Source organism: Balaenoptera ricei, chromosome 1 (assembly GCF_028023285.1).
Source record: "Balaenoptera ricei isolate mBalRic1 chromosome 1, mBalRic1.hap2, whole genome shotgun sequence".
Classification (NCBI taxonomy): domain Eukaryota; kingdom Metazoa; phylum Chordata; class Mammalia; order Artiodactyla; family Balaenopteridae; genus Balaenoptera; species Balaenoptera ricei.
This window is the reverse complement of record NC_082639.1, coordinates 42,473,805-42,494,992: the sequence shown is the minus strand read 5'-3', so window position 1 is coordinate 42,494,992 and position 21,188 is coordinate 42,473,805.

The window sequence follows — 21,188 nt, the reverse complement described above, 5'->3', positions numbered from 1 at the left end:
AAAAAAACTGTACAAAGAGACGCAGTCAAAACTACTATAGATAGCTGAGGCGACCCGGCACTGGAGCCTGCCCGGGCTCTTTGGTGGGGCTGGGGGCGGACTCTGGGAGGACTCACACCGGGCAGTGCTTCCCAGAGCTTCTGCTGCCGGTGTCCTTGTCCTCGCGGTGAGACCCAGCTGCCCCCCCGCTTCTGAGGGAGACCCTGCAACACTAGCAGGATTGTTTTGGCTGGATTACTTGTGAAACTAATAAAGCTTAAGCTTCAGACTTCTACTTGCATGGGCTCCTTCTAAAGCAGTGTGGAGGGTGGACCCAGGACAATGGCTGCTGCTCATAATTTGGAGATGGGGGAGGATGTGAATCTGAATAGGGATAGAGAGATGAAAGAAATGCTGGAAGAGGAGACAATGAGAGAGGACAGGGCAGGTAAAGATCCCTTCAAGCCTAAAAAGGTCCACAGGATTGTCTCAAAATGGATGCTTCCTGAACCGGTGCAAAGAACATACCTGAAAGGAGCTAACTGCCTCCCACCCCTGTGTTCATCATCTCCATCAGCATCACTGAGGATCTCTTGCCAGCTCCATCTTTGACCCACTCAAATCTCTTGTGGGTGCTCAGGAGGAGACTATGCTCTGATGGGAGGCTATCTTATGAATGTTCTAGTGAATTTTCAAGAAATGATTCCTGCCTTTGGAATTATCAGACTACTCATCATTGTCCTTATAATTGTGTCGGACATGGGATTTGCTCTCTACAGAAGGTTCTTTGTCCCTGCAAATGGGTTCCCGGTGTCTTTTGCAGCTCACATTGCAGGTGGATTTGCTGGAATGTCCATTGGTTATACCGTGTTCAGCTGCTTTGATAAGGCACTGCTGAAAGATCCGAGGTTTTGGATAGCAATTGCAGCTTATTTAGCTTGCGTCTTATTTGCTGTGTTTTTCAGCATTTTCCTATCCCCAGCGAACTGACTTGCCCCTAACACGAAACAATTAATAAAAAGAGCCATCTGGGAAAAAACTGGAGGACTCTCTATGAAGAAACAGAGAAGTCCCAGCAAATGCTAGCAATTTTATAAAGAGGACAAAACACGCTTGAAGTCGTTGGTTTCAAAGACTGCTTACAAAAGGAGTTAGGGTTTAAGGAAGGGGCTCTTCTGAGTGCATGAGGGGGAAGAGGAAGAGAGAAAAGGAAAAAGAAGTGAGAACCAAAGATTGGCTCTTTCCCAGGCGTGCTGCGTGAGGGTATGTATCCTCTAAAAGAGACTTGCTCTCCTAGTAGGGTATAGTATAGAGATTGCTTGATAGAATCCACAAATAATGTTCTATGCAGAAAATGAAAACTTTTCACATCTGTCAAAAAAAAAACCCAACTACTATAGATAAATCAAAATGGAATTCTAAAAATTTCAAATAACACAAAGGAAGGCAGGAAAGAAAAACAGAAAAATGAAAAACAGAGAGAACAAACAGAAGATAAAAAATAAATGGCAACTTAACAGATCAACAATTACCTTAAGTGTAAATGGCCTAAATACCAATTAGTAGGGACTTCCCTGCCTGTGCAGAGGTTAAGAGTCTGCCTGCCAATGCAGGGGACATGGTTCGAGCTCTGGTCCAGGAAGATCCCACATGCCTTGGAGCAACTAAGCCCATGAGCCACAACTACTGAAGCTCACATGCCTAGAGCCCATGCTCTGCAACAAGAGAAGCTACCGCAATGAGAAGCCTGCACACTGCAACAAAGAGTAGCCCCTGCTCACTGCAACTAGAGAAAGCCTGTACGCAGCAACAAAGACCCAATGCAGCCAAAAATAAATAAATAGATTTATATTTTTTAAAAAACCCAATTAGTAGACAGAGATTGGCAGAGTGAATTTAAAAACAAAACCCAACTATATTGCTGTCTAAAAGAAACTTCAAATATAATACTCTAGGCAGGTTGACAGTAAAAGAATGGAGAAAGAGACATCATACAAACATTAATTAAAAGAGAGTAGCAATGGCTATATTAATATCGATAAAGTACAGTTTAGAGCAAAGACAATTACCAGAGACAGATAAATGCATTATATAATGATCAATCCACCAAGAAGACACAATAATCCTAAATACATATGCACCAAACAACAGATCTGAAAAACATGTGAAGTAAAAACTGATAGAACTGAAAGGACAAATCCACAATTATAGCTGGAGACTTCAATACCCATCTGTCAACCACTGATATATTGGATAACAGATTTAAATATAAGAGCTAAATCTATTAGAAGAAGAAAAAAGAGAAAGTCTTCATGATCATGAATTAAGCAAAGTTTTTGCAGAGAGGACCCTGAAAACCATGACAGAAAAAAATAATAAAAGGGCTTCATCAAAATTTAAAACTTCTGCTTATTGTAAGGATATACCATATTTTGTTTATTCACTCGTTGGTTAATGAACATGTGAGTTGTATCCACTATTTCGGCTATTATGAATAATGCTACTACGAACATTTGTGTACATAATTTTTGTGAACATATGTTTTCACTTTTCTTTGACATATATATATATATATATATATATATATATATATATATATATATATATACACACACACTGCAAGCAGAGTTTCTGGATCATATGGTAACTCTATGTTTAACAATTTGAGGAACTGCCAAACTGTTTTCTAAAGTGGCTCTACTATTTAACATTCTTACCAGCAGTGAATGGGGATTTCAATTTCTCCACATCCTTGTCAACACTTACCATAGTCTTTTAGATTGTAGCATCCTACTGTATGTGAAGTGGTATCTCCCTGTGACTTTGATTTGCTAATGATATTGAGCATCTTTTCATGTGCTTACTAACCATTAGCATATCTTCTTTAGAGAAATATCTATTAAAATACTTATGCCCATTTTTAAATTAGGTCATTTGTCTTTTTATTACTGAGTTGTAAAAATTCTTTATATATTCTGGATACAAGTCCATTATCAAATATATGATTTGCATATATTTCCCTAAAATCCATTTTGAGCTTTTGTGTATGCTATAAGGGTCAAGATTAATTTTTCCCATTTAAATATCATTTGTTAGAAATATTAAACTTACTCCTTTGAATTATCTTGGTATGTTGAAAATCATTTGGCCATAATTGCATAGGAGTATTTCTGCAGATTCGATTCTGATTCATTGACTTATATATCTGTCCTTACACCAAGGTCACAATTTTTTGATTAGTGAATTTTTTAATTGTTCTTTTATTGTAAAATATATACAACAAAAATTACCATTTAAATATTTTTATAAGTACAATTTAGTGGAATTAAGTTACAGTCACAATGTTGTGCAGCTATCACCACTATCCATTTCCAGTAACTCTGTACCTATTAAACAATAATTCCGCATCCCCTTCTCCCTCCAGCCCCTAGTAACCACTATTCCACTTTCTGTCTCTATGAACTTGCCTATGCTAAGTACCTCATATAAGTGGAATCACACAATATTTATCATTTTGTGCCTGGATGACTTCACTTATATTGTTTTTGAGGTTCATTCTTGTTGTAGCATGTATTAGAATTTCTTTCCTTTTTAAGGCTGAATAATATTCTGTTGTATGTATATACCACATTCTATTTATCCATTTAACTGTTGATGGACAAGGGTTGTGGCTTCTGGCTAGTGTAAACAATGCTACTGTGAACATGGTACAAGTATCTGTTTGAGTCTCTGCTTTTAATTCTTTTGGGTGTATACCTGGTAGTAGAATTGCTGGGTCATCTGGTAATTCTCTGTTTAACTTTTTGAGGAACCATGAAAACTGTTTTCCACAGCACCTGCACCATTTTACATTCCCACCGACAATGCATGAAAGTTCCAATTTGTCCATGTCCTCACCAACACTAGTCATTTTCCTTTTTTAAAAAAAAATAATAGCCATCCTAATGGGTGCGAAGTGACGTTTCATCATGGTTTTGATTTGCATTTCCCTAATGATCAGTGATGTTGAGCATCATTTCATGTGCTTATTGGCCATTTGTATTTCTTCTTTGGAGAAATGTCTATTTGAGTCCTATGCCCATTTTTATTTTTTATTTTTAAAATTATTTATTTATTTATTTGGCTACATTGGGTCTTAGTTGCAGCACATGGGATCTTTGTTGCGGCATGTAGGATCTTTTGTTATGGCACGTGGGCTCTCTAGTTGTGGTGCGCAGACTCCAGAGTATGCATGCTCAGTAATTGTGGCATGCGGGCTCTAAAGTGCATGGGCTTAGTTGTCCCGCAGCATGTAGGATCTTAGTTCCCCAACCAGGGATTGAACCCATGTCCCCTGCACTGGAAGGGAGATTCTTAACCATTAGACCACCAGGTAGGTCCCTTATGCCCATTTTTAAATTGGATTTGTTGTTGTTGTTGTTGAGTTGTAGGAGTTCTTTATATATTCTGAATATTAATCCCTTATCAATTAATTCTGGATATATGATTTGGAAATATTTTCTCCTCTGTGGGTTGTGTCTTCATTCTCTTGATAAGAGTCCTTTGGTTCACAAAAGTTTTTAATTTTGATGAAGTTCGATTTATTTTTCCTTTTATTGCCTGTGCTTTTGATGTTGTATCAAATAAATCACTGCCAAAACCAATGTCATGAAGCTTTCGCTCTATGTTTTATTTTAGGAGTTTTATGGTTTTAGCTCTTACATTTGGGTCTTTGATTCATTTTGAGTTAATTTTTGTATGTGGTGTAGGGTAATGCTCCAAATTAATTCTTTTGCATGTGGATATACAGTTTTCCTAGTAAAATTTGTTGAAAAAACTGTTCTTTCATTTAACGATCTTGGCAGCATTATTGAAATCATTTGACCATATATGTGAGAATAGAGTTCTGGGCTCTTTTTTTTTTTTTTTTTTTTTGCCGGTTGGGGGGACTCTTTATTCTATTCCATTGGTTTTTATGTCCATCCTCATGCCAGTACCACACTGTTTTGATTACAGTAGCTTTGTAGTAAGTTTTAAAATAAGGAAGTGTGAGTCTTCCAGCTTCATTCTTATTTTTCAAGGTTGTTTGGGCTATTTGGAGTCCCCTGAGATTCCATATGGATTTTAGAATGAGTTTTTCTATTTCTGAAAAAAAAAATGTAGTTGGGATTTTGATAGGGATTGCATCGAATTGGTACATTACTCTGGGTAGTATTGTCATCTTAACAATATTAAGTCTTCCAACCTATGAATATAGGGTGTCTTTCCATTTATTTATGCCTTCTTTAATTCCTTTCTTTTTAAATTCCTTTCAGTGGTGTTTTCTGCTTTTCAATGTATAAGACCAGTTAAATTGATTCCTAAGTATCTTATTCTTTTTTGATGCTATTGTAAGTGGAATTATTATTTTGATTTCCTTTTTGAATTGTTCATTGATAGTGTATGAAAATGCAACTGGTTTTTGTATGTTAATTTTGTATCCTGCAACTTTGCTACTCTGTTGAACTGATTTATTAGCTCTAAAGTGTGTGTGTGTGTAGAATTTTTAGTGTTATCTACATATAATATCATATCATCTGCAGACAGCGATAATTTTACTTCTTCCTTTCCAATTTGTATATCTTTTATTTCTGAAGTTTTTTAAAAAATTATTTTCCATTATGGTTGTTTTTTAATTAAAGTATAGTTGATTTACAACGTTGTGTTAGTTTTTGGTGCACAGAAAAGTGATTCAGTTATACATATATACATATATTCCTTTTCATATTCTTTTCCATTATGGCTTATTACAGGATATTGAATATAGTTCCCTTTGCTATACAATAGGACTTTGTTTTTTATCTATTCTATATATAATAGTTTGCATCTGCTAGTTCCAAGCTCCCAATCAAACCACCCCCACCTTTCCCCTTGGCAACCATAAATCTGTTCCCTATGTCTGTGAGTCTGTTTCTGTTTCATAGATATGTTCATTTGTGTCATATTTTAGATTCCACATATAAGTGATATCATATGATATTTGTTTTTCTCTTTCTGACTTACTTCCCTTAGTATGATAATCTCTAGGTCCATCCATGTAGCTGCAAATGGCATTATTTCATTCTTTTTTATGGTTGAATAATATTCCATTATATATATATCACATCCTCTTTATCCATTCATCTGTCGATGGACATTTAGGTTGTTTCCATGTCTTGGCTATTGTAAATAGTGCTGCTATGAACATAGGGGTGCATGTATGTTTTCAGATTATAGTTTTGTCCAGATATATGCCCAAGAGTGGGATTGCTGGATCATATGGCAACTTTATTTTTAGTTGTTTCTTTCTTTATTTCTTTTTTTTTGGCCACGCCACGTGGCATGTGGCATCTTAGTTCCCCAACCAGGGATCGAACCCGTGCCCCCTGCCATGGAAACATGGAGACTTAACCAAGTACCTATTTTTAGTTTTTTGGGTAACCTCCAACTGTTCTCCATAGTGGCTGCACCAATTTACATTCCCACAAACAGTATATGAGGATTTCCTTTTCTCCACACCCTCTCCAGCATTTGTTATTTGTAGACTTTTTGATGATGGTCATTCTGACCAGTGTGAGGTGGTACCTCATTGTAGTTTTGATTTGTATTTCTCTAATAATTAGTGATGTTGAGCATCTTTTCATGTGCCTATTGGCCATCTGTATGCCTTCTTTGAAGAAATGTCTATTTAAGTCTTCTGCTCATTTTTTCATTGGATTGTATGTTTTTTGTTATTGAGTTGTATGAGCTGTTTGAATATTTTGGAAATTAAGCCCTTGTTGGTTGCATCATTTGCAGATATTTTCTCCTAGTCTGTATGTTATCTTTTTGTTCTGTTTATGGTTTCCTGTGCTGTGTAAAATATTTGTGAAGTTTTATGGTACATCTTGAAATCAGGTAGAGTTAGTCCTCCAACTTTATTTTTCTCTTCAAAATTATTTTGATTCTTCTAGGAACTTTGCATTTTCATACAAATTGTAGAATCAGGTTGCCAATTTCTAACAAAAAGTATCCTCTAGGCATTTGAATGTAAGTCTGTTGAATGCATTAATCAGTTTGAGAAGATTAACAACTTAGTGGTATTGAGTTTTCCAATCCATGAGCCTATTATATCTCTCCATTTATTTTTAAATTTTATTGGCAATATTTGTGGTTTTAAATGTATAGCTTGTGCACACATTTTGTTAAGTTTATCAGTAAGTAATTTGTGTTATTAATAAGTAACTACTTTGCTAATGTCTGTGCCTTTTATTTCTTTTTCTTACCTATTTCACTTGTTAGGATAACCAATACAACATTGAATAGAAGCAGTGAGAGAGTGCATCCTTGCCGTGTTCTTGATCTGATGGGGGAAAACATTCAGACTAATAATTAAATATGAGGTTAGTTGTAATTTTTGCATAGCTGACCTGTTGAGGTTAAAGAAGTCCCATTTTATTACTATTTTTTACTTTTTATCATGCATGGATATTGAGTTCTGCAAATGCTTTTTCTACATCTATTGAGATGATTATATGAGTTTTCTCCTGAATTCTGCTAACACAGTGAATTAAATTGATTGACCTTTGAATGTTGAACCAACCTTGTATTTCTGGGCTAAACTTTACTTCCTCAAGCTATATTATATATTGCTGAATTCTACCTGCTAATATTTTGTTAAGAAGTGTTTTATCCATGTTTATGAGAGATATTCTATAGTTTTATTTTCTTCTGATACCCAGTTTTGGTATCAGGGTAATGCTGATGTCATAAAATGAATTGTAAAGTATTTCTACTTCCTCTATTTTCTGAAAGAGTTTGTGTAAGGTTAGCCTTGGTTCTTCCTTAATAGTTTGATGAAGTCAAAGCAGTGAGGTCATTTGTGCCAGGAGTTTCCCTTGCATAAATTTTTTTAAAATTTCTTTTGGCAGTGTTGGGTCTTAGTTGCATCACACGGGATCTTTCGTTGCAGTGTGCGGGCTCTTCGTTGCAGTGCATAGGCTTCTCTCTAGTTGTGGTGCACGGGCTTCTCTCTCTCTAGTTGTGGCATGCAGGCTCCAGAGCGTGTGGGCTCTGTAGTTGCTGCACACAGGCTCTCTACTTGTGTGGCACACGGGCTTAGTTGCCCCACAGCATGTGGGATCTTAATTCCCCAAGTGGGGATCGAACCAGTGTCCCCTGCCTTGCAAGATGGATTCTTAACTACTGGACCACCAGGGAAGTCCCTGAATAAATGTTTTAAACTAAGAATTCAATTTCTTTAATAGCTAAAAGGCTATTCAACTCATCAAATTTTTATTTCTTCTTGATTCAATTTTGTTAATTTATTTATCTGTTTTCTTCAAGAAGAAATGTGTCTTTTTCTTTCAGGTTGTTGAATTTATTAAGATAAATTTGTTCATAATTTTTCTTTTATCCTTTAAAAATCCGTAGTGATTAATTTTTGTATTTGCTATTTCTTGATCAACCTAGCTAAAAGGTTTATAAATATTTTTAACCTTTTCAAAGAACCAGCTTTTGGTATCCTCTAACAAAGATATTCTCCTAGTCACAATGCCATTATCTCACCCAGGAAATGTAACATTGATATGTTAATCTTGTCCATTATACAGTCCACATTAAAATTTTCCTAGTTGTCCAAAAATGTCCTTTAAAGTTGTCTTTTATTCAATCAAGGATCCAAGTTAAGACCATGCATTGTTGCTGCATGTGTCATCTCTTTAATCACTTTTAATCTGTAACAGTCCTGTCTGCTTTTTTCTTTGATAATATTGATATTTTTAAAGGGTCTAGCCAATTGTCTCATAGAATATCTCACAATCTGTTTTTGTCTGATTGCTTTCAAAATTAGACTCAGGCTAAACATTCTTGGCAAGAAATTTCATGAGTAAAATTGTGTTCTTCCCACTGTATCATATCAGGAGGTACTTAATGTCAATTCATTCCATTACACTCATGCTAAGTTTGATCACTTGATTAAAGTGATGTTCAAAAGATCTCTCCATTGTAATAATATGTTTTCCCCTTTAGGATTAATAAGTAATCTTAAGGGTGATACTTTAAGTTCATGTAAATGATGCTGAAAAGTCGGCCTCTGTGCACCGGTGCCGAATTGAACCTTGGAGACAGAGTTTTGGGTGAAGTAGAGAAGAATAGCTTTATTGCTTTGCCAGGCAAAGGGGGACACAGCAGACTCCTCCCCTGAAAAACTGTGTGTCCCACACCTAGGAGGATTTGGTGAGGAGTTTTATAGCAATAGTTCAAGGGTGGGGTTGCTGATAAGGATTAGGGTGTGTGCAGGGCCTGCACTCCTTTAATCTGGTCTCAGGTAGTCTCTTGATGAGCTTCTCTGGTTCCTTTAATCTGACCTCACATGGTCTTCTCTGGAATGAAGAATGCTAGCATCTTCCATTTGTTGGGGGTTTTAGTTCTGTAAAGAGCTCAAAGATATTGTTATATGTATCCCTTGAGGTGGAACCAGGACCCTGCCCCAAGTTTGTACCATTGTTTCTTGGCTACTCCTCCCTTGTCTCCGCATCCCCTCCATTCCTTGATTAGCAACTGTTCGAGTATGCCCTTTGGAATTCAAGGAAGGTCATGAAGGCTGGAGCCTATTCCCTATAAGAAACAGGGGACATGGAAAGGCTTCCATGCCCAGGAGCCTCACAGGGTCCTGCTCGGTTTCATAAGTATCTTGTTACCCAGCAAACTTTCATACAATGATTTCTAACTAAGTATTATTACACTGGTGGTTACAAAATAGCATTTCTTAATTCTCCCCTTCATTCTACTTTCCTTTTTCATTCAACACATATTTACTGGGTGTCTACCATATGCTAGGCACCATGGTAGGAATTGGGGATAGTAAGGTGACCAAAAAAAATACATTTCCCCATTCTCATGGAGGGAAATAAATAAGGAAATGGCCTCTTCTTAGCACTCCAAGAAGGAGCTACCTAAAGAACATGTCCTACTTGGACTCATCATCATCTTTATATCAAGTAAAGGGCAGTAGACACATGTCTGGGTTTGGTGTATTTTGTTGTTTGGTTTTTGTTTTGCCTCCCTCTTTCTCTTTTCAAAGAAGATTTTATATATAATTCATATACCATAAAATTCACCCTTTTAATAAAGTGAACAATTCAGTGATTTTGGCATATTTGCAAGTTGTGTAGCAATCACCACTATTTAGTTCAAGAACATTTTTTTTTTTTTTAATTTATATTTTTTATTTTTGGCTGTGTTGGGTCTTCGTTTCTGTGTGAGGGCTTTCTCCAGTTGCGGAGAGCGGGGGCCACTCTTCATCGCGGTGCGCGGGCCTCTCACTATCGCGGCCTCTCTTGTTGTGGAGCACAGGCTCCAAACGCGCAGGCTCAGTAATTGTGGCTCACGGGCCTAGTTGCTCCGCGGCATGTGGGATCTTCCCAGACCAGGGCTCGAACCCGTGTCCCTGCATTAGCAGGCAGATTCTCAACCACTGCGCCACCAGGGAAGCCCAAGAACATTTTTATCACTCCTAAAAGGAACTTTGTACCCTGTGATATCATTCCCTATTTCCCCCCTCCAATAGCCCCTGACAAGAATTAGTCTACTTTCTGTGTATATAGCCTATTCTGGACATATTATATGAATGGAATCATACAATACGTAGTCTTTTATGTCTGGGTCCTTTCACTTAGCATAATGTTTTCAAGGTTCATCCATGTTGTACCATGTATCAGTACTTCATTCCTTTTTATGTCTGAAAATATTCCATTTTATGAATATATCATATTTTGTTTATCCATTCATCACTCCAAATAAGTTTATACGACTCTTACTAACTTTCAAATGGCTGCATAATTCTCTATTGTGTAAATGTGCTACAGTTTAGCCTCTTGTGGATGAACATTTAGAATAGTAACAATATTTTGCTATTACAAATAATGTTTGTTTGTAATGCTATTACAAACACTTACACATAATGAAATACTTTACATATATTCTTCCTATTTTGAAGGTGTAGTTTCAGGTTAAATTCCTACAATTAAGATTCTAGGGTTAAAACACAAACATATATGTACTTTTGTTACGTGTTGCCAAATTCACTTCATAGAATTTGTACCATTATTTTATTCCCACCAGCAATGAATAGAGTGCCTGTTTCCCCATAGCCTCACCAACAGAATGCACTGTACAATTTTTACCAAATTAAAATTTTTTCTACCAAATTTATCAGCGAGAATTATACTTTTACTTTGCATTTATCTAATTTTGAATGAAGTTGAACATCTTTTCAGATGTTTAAAGACCATCCTAGACTCTCCAGCCTTATGTGACTGGCCCAGATGAGAAGAACCCTGTAGTCAATCCACAGAACCATGTTAAATAATAAATCTAATTGTTTTAAGCCACTAAGTTTTTGGGTGGTTGGTTAACTAGCAAAAGCTAACTCATATAATCCTATTAGCCTATTAGTCACAAATCTTATGACAGCCAAAATACAAGGGGCTGGAAAGTACAGTCTGCCTCTTGTGAGATGAATAGCAAATTTACCTGGCAAAGGATATAGATACAGGGAGCAGTGAGTAATTGGTCTTATAACTCAACCTACCACAGTATTTTTCTTTGCTCCTATCTTTATCAAGTTTAACATTTAAAAATTTTCCTTCTTTTATTATGTTCTGGAATAATTTAAGTAAGCTTGTCATTATTTGTGTTTGAGAGGTTGGAAGAATTTGCCTGTCAGACATATGACTTGATACTTTTTTGGGAGATACTTCTTTGGTAATTTTCTCTTTTTTTTTCTATGGAAATTGGCCTATTTAAGCTTTTTGTCTACATTGAGGTCAATGTGAGTAAATTTTATTTTACTAGCAATTATGTATTTTTAACTACACTCAAATATGTTTGCATAGAATTGTGCAAAATAGTTTTTCATTTTTTGTTTTGATACTCTCTATATCAATGTTTATTTCCCATTTGTCATTTCTTACTTTGTATATGTGTGCTTTCTCCTACATGATTAGGTAAGCTAGTGGGTTTTCTATTTTATTGACTTTCTCCAAAGAAACAGAAAATTTAATTTATTTATTATATAGTTTCTCTGTGTTCTACCTCAGTAATATTTGCTTTTACATTTATTATGTCCTCCCTCTGATTTCATTTGATTTAGTTTCTTTTTCTAGGTACTTGAGTTGAAAAATTAATTCATGTAAATATATTCATTTTTATTGATATAAGTGTTTAAGGATGTTTTCCTCTGACCACTACTTTAATTATGTGACTGAGATTCTGACATCTAGATATTATTGATATTTTTTGAGAAATTCTGGGATTTTCATTTGTATTTTCCTTTTCAGCCAAGAGTTGTTTGCTAGAGAGTTATAATATATGTACTTGGAAGAAGCTTTTTTTAGAAAATATTTTACTATTGATTTTTAGTTTTCTTAAATTGGAACAAGAGAATCTTGTTTGTAATATATCTACTTTATAGTATTTGTTGAGTTTTGTTTTTTTTTTTTTTTTTTGCTCACTATATGACTAATTTTCATAAATGCTTCATGTGCACTTGAGAAGCAGGTATATTTTCTATTATCAGAGTGTAAAGTTTGATATATGCATTAGGGCTACCATATTTTTTATGTTGTTTAGGACTTTTAAATTTTTACTTCTTTTATTAAAATTGACATGTGTTGGATTAAGAATCATATGTTAGTTCATTTTTGTCTATTTCTCCTTGCACCTCTTATAGGTACTTATTTGTGATGGTAAGTTCTTTTTTCTGTTCTTCTTACTATGAAAGTATTTATTTGTGATAATTGTATGTCAGTAAGACCAGCACAGACATGGCCTCTACAACGCTGGAAGGGGTTTTACATTTAAAACGCTCCCACACACACACAGTAGGTGGGGCTGGTAGAGAACAGGGCTAGTGAAACCACCGCCAGAACTGCAGAGACCCACCCCGCCTTGCAGCTGGCAGTAAGTTATTTATGAAGTTGCTGTCTTATTTGGTTCATATAATTCATAACTTTTTAAACTTCGTTGTGCATTGTAGTCTTTAGTAATTATTAAAGTTTCCTTCTTTGTCTCATTTAATGTTTTTGGCATGAATTCTCCTTTGTCTGATGTTAGGATCATAAACTTTCTTACTATTTGTATTTGCCTGGTGTATATTTGCCCATCCCTTTATGTTTAGGCTTTCTGGTTCACTTAACTTTAGGTATGTATCTTAAATAAAGCATAGATTGACTTTTGTACTGAAATCGGAAAATCTTTTTCTTTTAATAGGTGAATCAAGCCCACTTACATTTGTTGATATGACCTATGTATTTGATCTCAACTGAAACAATACAAAGTATATTTTCTGGCCATAGTGGAAATAGCCCATGGATCAAAGAGAAAGTCACAGGGGAAATTAGGAACATTTTTAATTGACTGAAAATGAAAACAGAGCATATCAGAATTTCTTGGATGCAGGGAAATTTGAGAAACAACTGTTTCTTTCAGAAAATAAGAAATATCTCAAATCAATAATCTAATCTTCCACTTTATGAAAACAAGAGCAAATAATGCAAATGATGTGACCAACAAGGGGTTAATATCCAAAATATACAAACAGCTCATATAACTCAATATCAAAAAAACAAACAACCCAATCAAAAAATGGGCAGAAGACCTGAATAGACATTTTTCCAAAGAAGACATACAGATGGTTAGCAGGTGCATGAAAAGACGCTCAACATTGCTAATTATTAGAGAAATGCAAATCAAAACTATAGTGAGGTGTCACATCACACTGGTCAGAATGTCTATCATCAAAAAGTCTACAAATAACAAATGTTGGAGAGGATGTAGAGAAAAGGGAATGCTTGTATACTGTTGGTGGGAATGTCAATTGGTGCAACCACTATGGAAAACAGTATGGAGGTTCCTTAAAAAACTAAAAATAGAACTACCATATGACCCAGCAATTCTACTCCTGGATATATATCAGGAAAAAATTAAAATGCAAATTTGAAAAGATACATACATCCCTATGTTCATAGCAGCACTATTTACAATACCCAAGACATGGAAGCAACCCAAGCACTCATCAACAGATGATTGGTTTAAGAAAATACAGTATATATATAAAATGGAATATTACTCAGCCATAAAAAAGAATTAAATACTGCCATTTGCAGCAATGTGGATGGACCTAGAGAATATTATGTTTAGTGAAATAAATTAGACAGAGAAAGACAAATACTGTATGATATCACTTATATGTGGAATCTAAAAAAATAATACAAATGAATGTATATGCAAAACAGAAACAGACTCACAGATATAGAAAACAAACTTCTGGTTACCAAAAGGGGAGAGAGAACGGGGAAGGGACAGATTAGGAGTATGGGACTAACAGATATAAACTACCATACATAAAATAGGTAAGCAACAAGGCTATACTGTATAGCGCAGGGAATTATACCCATTATCTTAATATAACCTATCATGTGGTATAATCTGTAAAAATACTAAATCACTGTGCTGCCACCTGAAACTAACACAATACTGTAAGTCAACTAAACTTCAAATAAAAAAAGAAAATAAGAGAAAATTAAACTGAAAGCAAGCAGAAAGAAGAAAATAATAAAGGTAAGAGCAGAAATCTGAAACCGAAAGCAGAAAAACAATAAAGAAAATCAATGAAGTCAAAAGCTGGTTCTTTGAAAAGTTCAGTACGATGATATCTTCAACTGATCAAAATAAATGAATGAAAGAGAGAGAAGATATTAATTGCCAACATTAGGGATGTGAGAGGGTGTAACTGCCTATACTACAGACATAAAAAATAAGGCAGTATTATGACCAACGTATTTTCAACAAATTTAACAACAAAAATAAAATGGACAAATTCCTTGAAAAACACAAAGTAACAAAGTTTACTAAATAACAGATTACCTGAATAGCCCTGTATCTATTTTAAATTTTGAATTTGTAGATAAAAACTTTGTCATGAAGAGGACTCCAGGCCCAGAGGGCTTCATCAGTGAATTCTACCAGATATTTAAGGAAGTTATAATACCAATTCTATATAAATTCTTTCATAATATAGAATAAGAGGGAGTGCTTCCCAACTCATTTTATGAGGTCAGCATTACCGTAGTACCAAAACCAGAGAAAGATATGTCTTATCTCTTCAGGCTGCTATAACAAAATACCATAGACTGGGTGGTTTATTAACAACAGAAATTTGTTGTTGTTGTTGTTGGTTTTTGTTTGCTTTTTGGCTGCGTGGCACTGCTTGTGGAATCTTAGTTCCCTGACCAGGGATTGAACCTGACTTGGGAGTGAAAGTCCCCTAACCACTTGACCGCCGGGGAATTCCCAACAACAGAAATTTCTCAGGGTTCTGGAGGCTGGGAAGTCCAAGACCACGGCTCTAGCAGATTCAATGTCTGGTGAAGGCCTGCTTTCTAGTTCACAGGTGAAAGGGACTAGGGAGCTCTGGGGGTGTCTCTTTTAAAAGAACAGTAATCCTGTTCATAAGGGGTCTACCCTCATGATCTAAACACTTCCCACAGGCTCCATCTCCTACTACCATCACATTGAGCATTAGGTTTCAACATATGAATTTATGGAGGTGGGGGACACAAATATTCTATCTATTTCAAGATGTCAAGAGGAAACAAAGCTATAAGCCAATAACATTCATGAACAGAAACATAAAAATATTTAACAAAATATTAGTAAATCAAAACCAGCAATATGTAAGAAGTAAAATACGTCAAAACCAAGTGAGATTTCTCCTAGGAATGCAAGGTTGATTCAATATTTGAAAATCAGTGTAATTCACCTTTTAAACAGGCTAAAAAAACCACAATCATCTCAATAAAAGCAGGAAAAATTTGACAAATTCCACATTCATTTATGATTTTTTGTAAGCAAACTAAGAATAGAAGGAAACTTCCTTAAACTGGTAAAAAAGCATCTGTGAAAAATCTAGAGCTAGCATCATGGTGAAAGACTGAGTGCTTTCCCTCTAAGATCAGGAATAAAGCAAGAATGTGCACTCTTTCCACTCCTATTCAACATTGTTTTGGAGGTCATAGCCTTGCAGCAAGGCAAGAAAAAGAAATAAAAGGCATACAGATTGGACAGGAAAAAAAAAATTAACCTGTCTTTATTTACAGACACATGGTTATCTATGTTGAAAATTAAAAAGTATCTACAAAAAAAAGAAACTAGAATAATTAGTGAGTTTAGCAAGATTACAGGATATAATGTTAGTATACAAAAGTCATTGTATTTCTATATGCTTGCAATGAAAAACTGCAAATTGAAATGTAAATAGCATAAAAAATGTGAAATACTTAGGAGCAAGTCTGGTAAAATGTATAAAAACTGTATACTAAAAGTGGCAAAATATTAATGAAAGAATGTTTAAACCTAAATTAGTAGTGAGATATTCATGGTCAAAAGACTCAAAATTGTTGAGATATCAATTTTCCCCAAATCGATCTATAGATTCAACATAATCCTAATCATTTTTTGAGAATTTGACATGTTAAATCTAAAATTTGAAAATGTATGTAGAAATCAAAGGGCCTGGAATATCAAAATTAAATTTGAAAAAGAACAGTTGCAGAACTCACACTACTTGATTTTGAGACTTATTATAAAGCTATAATAATCAAGACTATAATATTTGTATAATGATGGACATATAGATCAATGGTACAGAATAGAAAGTCAGAATTAGACCTACATATAGATGGTCAATTGATTTTTCCACAAAGACATCAAGGTAATTCAGTGGTTATGGGTAGTATTTTCAACAAATGATCCTGGAATAACTGGATATACATATGCAAGAAAAAACTTTAACCCTTTCCTCATACCATATACAAAAACTTAAAATAGATCACAGATCTAAATGTAAATTCTGAAACTATGAAACTTTTAAGAGAAAAACTTTATTTCCCTGGTTTAGGCAAAGATTTCTTGGATCGCACAAAGCATGAACCAGAAAAGAAAAAAACTGATAAACTGTGCTACATTAAATTAAAAACTTCTCTTCAAAAGACATGGTTAAATGAAAAGACAGGCCACAGATTAGCAGACAATATTTACAAAACACATATCTGATAAAAGACTTGTATCCAGAATACACAAAGCACTCTCAAAACTCAATAATAAGAAAGTAAAAACAAACAAACAAACAATAAAAATGGGCAAAATATTTTGACGTTTACTTTGAGTTTTCCTTGAGTGTATTACCCTTTGGGGCATCTAGCTTTATAATGGGGCCTTCTGTCAGTCTTTCCACCTCACAATTGCCCTAAGCATTGTCTTTTATCCTCTCCTTGAGTCTCCTTAAAACTAAAACTTTAGGTTACCAGGTGTTACTGGTTGAATTTTGCCCCCCTAAAAGATGTCGAAGTCCTAATCTCCAGTACCTGTGAATGTGTTCTGGTTTGGAAATAGAGTCTTAGCAGATGATCAGGTTAAGATGAGATTATTAGGGTGGGCCCTAATTCATTATGGCTGGTATTCTTATAAAAAGGGGAAATTTGGACACAGAGGCAGACACACAAAGAGGAAAGACAATGCAAAAACACAGGGAGAACAGCATCTACTAGCCAAGTTATGCCTGAGGCTACAAGAAGTTAAGAGAAAGGAATGGAATAGATTTTTTCTCAGCCCTCAGAATAAACTAACCTGATTTCAGACTTCTAGCCTTTAAAGTGTGAGACAATAAATTTCTGTTGTTTAAGCTACTCAGTTTTTGATACTCTGTTATAGCAGCCCCAGCAAAGTAACACCCTAGAGATCAGTGGATGCCCCCCAGAGCACCTGGCATCAGAACTCACTTTCCCTCATTTTTGGTCTCTGTAAATTTCCCATACCTTCTTACCAGTGCAACTCTGAATTCCAAAATATGTTTAAAAAAATTTTTATCCATCAGTTTATCTGTTTTGTTTTGGGAAGATTTTAAAGGAAATCTAGTCTTCATTTTGTTGGAAATGAAAGTCTACTTGACTCTTCTAGAGTTAACTTTCTGAAAATGGAGTTTGGTTTCTCAAAGGTACTTATTACTTTCCAAATCTAATTTATTATTTATTTTGTACCTTCATTATGCCTAATATCCTATTATACTCCATATAAGGTATTTTGTTTCTCTCACTAGTTCCTTGAGGGCTGAGATGATGTCTTACCTTCATATACTCAGCATATGGAAAAATACCTCACATATAATGGGTTTTTAATAAGTGTGGTTATTAAACTGAATGTACTTGTATATTGGTCACATGCATAGGTGCTTGGAGTGATGACTTTAAGTCTAAATCCAAAGTTTTTATTCTTAATCCACAAATGTCTGTGTTACTCAAGGTTATGTTCACCTAAGAGGGATTTTCTTTTCTTTCTTATTAATATAACTAAATCTAAATCTCAGGAAACCTGTTGTTTTATAGCCTTCCAAGTTTTCTATGTTAAAGTATTAAATGACTTATTAATAAATATTATTCCTAATTATTACAACCATGTGAAGTAATTATTATTATACCCATTTTACAAATGAGGAAATGAGGATTAGAAAGGTTAAGTGCCTGTTCCAAGGTGAGGTACATAGTAAGTACCAGAGTTAGAAATAGAGTTTATTTGGCCCTGAAGCCATTCACTCACTATCCTCTACTACTTATTATGGATCCCATTATGTAATGATTATGAAACTCCTAGGTATTTTTCTATTCCCATTTGAGTCAGAATATCATAGTCACTTATTCGAAAATAATGAAAGATACCTTTCAAAATACCTTTGTATGTATGTTTTTTATATTTTCTGTCCATGCAGTCACTTTCCATTGTTCACCTGCTATATTTGTTGGATATAGACACCTTCAGAGAGTACATGCTAGAAGAAGTCAATTATTTTGAGGTGGCTTTTCCTTTTTCTTCTCAATAAAGGAAATTTTCCACTATAGGATATTCAAATCAATATCTTAAGTCTAATAAGATGTTTGGTAATAAGTTTGCTCTTTTGGTGCAATCTATATCACATACTACCATGCACTTGCTTATACCTTGCTTGCTTTCCAGTTGTTATATGTATGCCACATGTAAACTTTATCTACCCAAATAGTTTTTAAGCTCCTTGGGGTCAAGAATGGATTTTCTGTTACTTTAGAGTCCCCATAATAATAGTTCCCATTTATTAAAGGCTTGCTGAGTACCAGGAAATTTACACATACTTCATTTATTATTTACAATAACATGACAAATTAGGTATTATTACCCCCATTTTGCAGATGTGGAAAGCTTTGGATATAATTAGTCCCCAAATTGTAAACCTATTAAGCAACTATAATGATGGGTGCTTAATATGTGATTATTGAGTTGACTGATTTGTGGTAATTTCTCTGAAAGATCTTTCCATCTGGCTATAATGAAGTAATAAAAGAAGTGAGTTTGTATCCTTATGCTATAAATTACCAGCCTGTGACATGGGCAATTTACTCAACATCATTAAATCTGAGTTTCCTATTTGTAAAAATGGGAGAATAAAGCCCAATGTCTGAGGGGGTTATGAATATTAAGTTAGGTAATATAGAGACTAAATAATAGATATTGATTTATTAACTTGCTTGATTTTGTGTTTCTTTTCTCTCTCCTTTTACTGAAATGTAAGTTGAATTAATATATGTATAAATTAAGAAGTACCAAAAAGAAGAGACAATTACTAAAGTATCTCCTATTTTCTTTGTGTACACGATTTAACAGCCTACTAGATGATGACAAAATTCAATATATTTAGTACTTTTTATATGCTGACATATTCACACCTATATTAAAATATCTTTGGAGAATCCTCTCAGATCAATTACTATCACACTTCCTAAACTCTTCCTAAAGCAAGAGACTCACTTGCTTTTTAGCATGTTCATATCCCTTTCCTAAATATTTAGGATTTTATTTCCAACAATATTGAATAAGAAACCAGTAATCTTTTAATCTAATGGAAAAGGATTTAAATATTTTTTCCTATCACTCCTTTTCCCCAAATTAATGGAAGATTTTCATGTGAGACAATTCTTCTGTTGGTTGATTTAATATCATTGTTGTTCTTTAACTTGAATCTTATATCTGAATTTTATGTTTTGATATGATTTCTCTTTAGTCTGTCCTATTGCTAAGTAAGGAGAAACCTCACAATGTCTATACAGAGTTCTGTTGTTTAAATCCTATATATTTAAACTCAAAATGATGATATAAAATATTACTTTACTGTAGAAATGTTAAATAAATCTTATGTTGATCCTAAATATAATCATATTTAGTTCATAGAAGACAAAATGTGCTGCTGAAAATCCCCAGATCTTTATCTTGATAATTCAAGACAGAACATTTTCCTTAGAAAGCACTGATCTTTACAATTCTTTTATATTGCTAAGCCTCAAACTTTATTTGCTGATTTTAGGGTATGGTGCATGATCTTTCAATAGGTATTTTGGATTACTTTTTTGAGAAAAATTTAAAAATTAGAATATTAATAAATTAGTATGTGTTGTATATTTTACAGATATTAGTCATATGTTTGAAGAACTGTGCATTTTAAATATTTAAAACATAATAAATAAGCCTTTTTAAAGAAATGAAAGCAATCATTTATCTTCAGCTGATGTTATTATGTACAGTTCTCTTTTATATTGCTACATTAATATTTCCCCATGACATTTGTGATGTCCCTCTGGATGCAAAAAATATATATATTCCTTCTTTTAACTGTCTTTGTATAAAGTTATTTGCTTTTCCATTAGGTACATGGTGTATTTAAACAACTGTAGGCAATTTATACTACCTCAGAGCCATTTTGACTACTCTTAAGCAAATTAGCCAGCATTCAGACAGTTCGGTACTCTCTCCCTTGTGGCCCTACTCGGGCTGCAAATTAAACAGCCCCTCAGTCTAGTCCAGATGTCCAGCTGTATCCACTCACTCTTTCAGAATGGTGTTGAACTTGCTATTTTTGGACAGAATATATATATTTTGTATTTAAGTAAAACCTATGTGTAATTTTAAAATATGACCATAAATAATAAGTGGTTATTTTCTAGCTGTGTTTCAAAAGCATTATCCAAGTGAAAAAGTAGCACACTTCACTGGAAACTGAAAAATTATCCATACCAAGCACATTAATTTGTTTATATTTCCTATGGTGGTATAATGGGAAAAAAAATTTTTTTTTGGTCTTGTTTGCCCTGCTT